The sequence below is a fragment of the Sardina pilchardus genome, chromosome 14, assembly GCF_963854185.1.
Source record: "Sardina pilchardus chromosome 14, fSarPil1.1, whole genome shotgun sequence".
Taxonomy (NCBI): domain Eukaryota; kingdom Metazoa; phylum Chordata; class Actinopteri; order Clupeiformes; family Clupeidae; genus Sardina; species Sardina pilchardus.
The window spans coordinates 24,520,585-24,525,715 of NC_085007.1; the positions used below are offsets into that span (position 1 = coordinate 24,520,585).

The window sequence follows — 5,131 nt, forward strand, 5'->3', positions numbered from 1 at the left end:
TGTGAAGGGTTTTGTCAAAAATGAGTGTTTTCTCTGAAGTCAACCATCACATATTTTGCACACATTTTGCCATGACTAACTCAAAGTTATTATTAGGTACAAGAACAGCAGTGTGTTGACATCAATGTTTGGAATGATCTAAATGTACAACTGAAACTGACTGACGGAAGTCATTTGTGAAGGTCAACAATATCGACCTGTGATGCATATAGAGCAGCTTTGCCAGTTCAGATTTCTCTCTTTGTTGGGCCTATATATACAAATTGTAGGTTGTAATGAGAAAATATGCTAAAATAATCATATTTCAACATGGGAGTCAAAATGTCCATCAGATACTGGAAATCAAAATCGTATAATGTACTCACTGGGTAGGATGCAAGGTATCTATGACAAGAGCATAGTAGCTGCAAAATAAAATTACCAGGATACCCTGCTTCCTCCACAGAAGTCCAAAAATGTGAACAGTCCGTTTCATGAGCTGAACAGAGTTTCTTTCCATAGCTTGCGAAGAAAAAAAGTAGGCCGTGCAGTATGGTGAACATCATGAATCCAACACAAGGAGGCATTCTGATTATTAAAAGGAGAGAGCACAGAAAACACACGTGTCAAGTAATGAGATTTAGAGAGTTTCTAAGTCAAATAATTACTTCCATGGACAAACGGATGGGAGGAGTAGCCTAAGAGCAGTAACAAAGTAAAATAAAAAGGAAAAGTACTCAGGCAGAGATGTCTTCAAAAAAAAAGGAATGAGCTAAAAAGAATAAAGTTTGATGAAGTTGTGCAACAAATGAAGGGATACTTACCACAGTTTGCAGAAGACCGGAGAAGGTTGAGAACGGAGTGTAGTGGACATCAGGAAGTCAGGCTTATAGGACATCTGAACATCTGCATAAGGAAAAAGAAGAGGGAACACTTTTGGCATACATGTGGAGTTTCAAATAGAGAGAGGGAGAAAGATATCGCTGTGGCAAACCTAGGATGATGAGGTGAGGTGATATGTAGAAGTTATATAACAAAAAGATAGAATCAAGAATTTGGGGATACTTACCACAGTTTGCAAAAGACTGGAGAAGATTGAGAAAAGAGTGTAGTGGACATCAGGAAGTGCTTATGCAAGAGAAAAAACAATCCTGTCTGGTGCCTTTGTTGAGAGCCAGGACATCTGCACAAGGAGAAAGAAGAGGGGACACTTTAGGCATATATTTGGAGTTTCAAATGGAGAGGTGTGTGGGGGGGAAGCTGTGGCATACCTAGGATGATGAAGTGAGCTGTAGCTATGCAACAAAAAGATAGAAACAATAAGGGATACAGTGGTGACAGAAGACCACTGTCAAGGAGACCGGTCATGAGACATGACATTATATGGATATTTAAGACGACCACAATCTACCAAAATGAGAATTGTTGTGAGCAAAACCCATACGGAAAAGATATAGAAAAACTTATATGCCAGCAATGTGTTTTATATACAAAACGTTTATGATTGACTCATATCAGCTTTATATGCCAGTGAAACCATTATAAGATCCTTGCTAAATCTGTGTAACCTGAAACATAAAACATTGTAACCTGTAAGGACTAGCAGCTATATGACGTTGTATGAGGAAAACGAGAAAGGGGCCACTTTCAAGAGTAAACCATACAAGTTTTGTATATAAAACACATTGCTGGCATATAAGTTCTTTCTATATTTTCCATATGGGAAGAGCTGACTGACGAGCCCTCCACGACCCACGAGGATTGCTAGCAGTGAAAAATGATTGCCTACGTTAGAAGTTTGGGCAGCAAAAGCGCTGGCTGACGAGTAAATGGTTTGAAATTGTTTGAAAGGCAATATTTGACGATGGTTTTCTGATTAGTCAGTGAAACAGTGGGTCACACCTACGACCAGAGTCGCCAATGCATATGCAGATCATTCTTTTACGTGTGTCGGTAATATTCATAGCACTCTCGCTACCGAGCTCAGCGGATCAACGGTCCCAGCCAGGTGTTGAGAGCTCCCTTCGGGAAAGCTGGGTCACGGCAGGGGCTGGAGCTCTGCTAGCTATTAGCTGCTACGAAGCTAACGGTTAGCAGTTAGTTCTGGTGCTCCAATCTTCAAAATGGATGTAGCAGCTACCTGTTAATGGTAACCAACCAACCAACACTAGACTAACCATCCACGTATCGATAACAATTTAACCGTGAATCAATAGCAACCTTTCCAACTTCAAGTCTAAAAACGAATATTAACATAATAGCTAGCTAATCTAACTCACTAGCATAATGATGTTAGCACTAACGAACACCAAATTCAGTTATTTCACCAACACGGTCGAACTACATCTTGGAATAACCCATTTAACAACTTTTTCTAGTTAAGTTTCTCAATAGTGACCGATAAAAAATGAGAAATGTCGAACTTACCTTTACAAATGTTAAGCTGATACTTCTACGTCTTCTTCTCTACGTTTGCACTGCAGCGAGAGGATCCAACTCCTCCGGGAGAAAATTCAAATAAAATGCTGCTTGCTGATTGGATGGTTGATTAACGCGCGTACCAAAGCTCTATTCTAGAATCTTTGGCCCATACCTTCGGAACATTGACATTGAAACAATGTTGATGAAATGCTTAACTTTAAATCATGGGAAACCCAACCTTTAAGCAATGTTGATTCAACGCCAGTTTTTCAACGTTGAAATTATGATTACACTTAAACATTGAATTGATGTTGACTTTTTAAATTCAACCAAACATCAACCAATCTGACCAATTTTCAACTTTAAATCAATGAAGTTTGCTATCTGGGTTACCATTACAGATCAAAAATATAACAATTAAGACAATTAAAAAATCACTTTGGACAAAGGCGTCTGCTAAATAACCATAACCAACCATAACTGGTCGCTAGACGCTAGTTAGCAGGAGTCATTAGTAATTAGCCCATGTGTTTCTAAATTAGGCATAGGCTAAGTTATTTTAACTAAGTTTACAGCACACTTGGATTAACTCTGAAAGACAGCATGACGTTTACTGGATATCTGAGGATTTTTCTCCATGGACAACTAGAAAGCAGAAAAGAAGAAAGATGACAGAACAGCTAGAATTGGCCATCAGCTTAGCTGGCTAGCTTTCAGGCAAGGTAAGAACTTTTCCCTCCAGTGCTAGCAAAGGGCAGGATATTGTTATTCAGTTGTGGTTATCATTTGCCTTTAAATTGAGTGAACGTATCTATTCAAAATAAACTATACGTTTCCCCAATCTGGAAATACGTTGGTGCCACCGATTCATGAGCAGTCGTGCAATGTGTGTGTGGTCCCTGCAAGTCAAACCATACAAAGCTAAGCAACGATATTTACATACGATTGATTCCTGCAACTATACCCATGCAAACAGCATGCCTAATCCTAGTTTAGCCTAGTTTATTATTAGGCTATATTTTAGGCTTATGCAAATAACCTGCTACCTCGAAACACCCCGACATTTGCTGTGCGTAGGTATCGCAATTTTAACAGTCTTGCAACTGCAGCAACATTTTCTTTTATTTGGACTTAAGAAAGACTTTCTTATTAGGAACATTTAAAAACTCATAACTTGAAAGTAGCCTCGGGTCTACACCTTCTAAAACAAAGACATTTCACAGAAAGCCTACCTTAGTGTCGAAATTGCTGCTTTTATAGCTTCGTTTAATGCTAAATTATAGGCTCTGAAAGAAAAACACTGAGCGCACAACGTTGGTATACGGCATATTTAAATGAAATCGGTTGAAAAATAAAGACTTGAAGACTTAAGCTAAGGTTAATTGAGAGTGAGACCTCTAAGCTTGGACGCTATCCTTGGTGTTAAATTACAATAATGCTATTGTTGACTACCGTCATGGCGAAACGGGGGCGAAATCTAAAATTCTCACGTCTGTGACATCAGCTAGGAAACCTCAATATTCCATGGGTAGCCTTAGAATGTTCTATAAGGGTAGTTCTATAAGGCGTTCCATGGAGAAAAGAGTTAAAGCAGCTTTTTTGATTGTAGTAATGTTTTTTTTTGTTTGAGCCATAATATGGGTAGGACATTTGTGTAGAAGAAGGGACGAACGAAGAAAAAGTGTAACGGTGAACTAGTTCAGGTCGTTGTTTTTAAAGACCCGTTCACAAGAACTGATTCGTTTGCAACCAACACATCACTATTGTTTACTGACATTGATTCGACGACATTTTGACCTGTGAAACCACGTTGTTTTGACGTTGGCATTTTCCTGTCCAGATAACATAGGGCAGCCAGATCGTAGTCTACTGTTAATATTAGCCTACTGTATATTAACACCCATATTAAGTATTTCTGGGCTAAAATATTTCAAACCGATTTGGCCACTTTATTTGTAATGCTAACAGATAACATAGTCAAAACATAACATATCAGTATATGAAATAACGTTAGCGGTCATTGAACACTATTATTAGCTATCCTAGCTAACGTTTATCCTAGCACTGAACTCGTTAACACTAGAAGCGCCGCGCCGTTCTGACCCACTTATACCTAGAAGCGCCGCGCCCCGGTCATTTGACCGCTTTGACGACCTACTAGAAGCGCCGTGCTGTTGTGAACTACTTAAAGCGCGGCGAGGCGGTCAAATGACCGCTGAGTCCTTAGACTGGGAGGCTTTTACTTACACATAATGATCGCAAGATGGCGCTTCGTGCACGAATGAAATCGTTTGGTCATAAATTCAGTTTGCACTAAGCCATGTCATTCGTGTCAGACCGTGTTGTTGATAATCTGTGGTTGTTTGTTTCATTATGACATACAGCACGTTTGAGTTATCTGTTAATGTATTTGTGTTGATTTGTGTTGTTAAAAACTTTGGAAGAGTTCTTGAACAAACCTTAAGCAAACTTGACTTTCAACTAAAATGCTCTAAAAGTGAATGTGGCTAGTTCTAATTCACTCCCCAAATTCACTTCTATTCATTTAATAGGTAGCCTATGTTCGCGCTGCCGAAAATGATCGGACCTGGTCACCTGGAACAAAGAGCCTAATAGTCTGGTTTCAATTACACAGTAGCCAGGATTTCATGCCGCATTTTACAGGCTACCGTGGCTACTTTCTAAAACAACTTTCATTCATTTAGGGAGAAGATCTAGGGTCTAGCTACAT

General features: G+C 39.2%; 1 long non-coding RNA gene across 1 annotated transcript; it reads right to left on the minus strand.

Moving 5' to 3' along the window:
- Nucleotides 1-474: 474 nt before the first annotated feature.
- Nucleotides 475-1,286, minus strand: LOC134101452 (uncharacterized). The gene is made up of 3 exons (XR_009941377.1): nt 1,049-1,286; nt 804-885; nt 475-567 (listed from the first exon to the last, which is right to left on the minus strand). It is a non-coding gene; the product is annotated as an uncharacterized LOC134101452 (long non-coding RNA).
- Nucleotides 1,287-5,131: the final 3,845 nt, after the last annotated feature.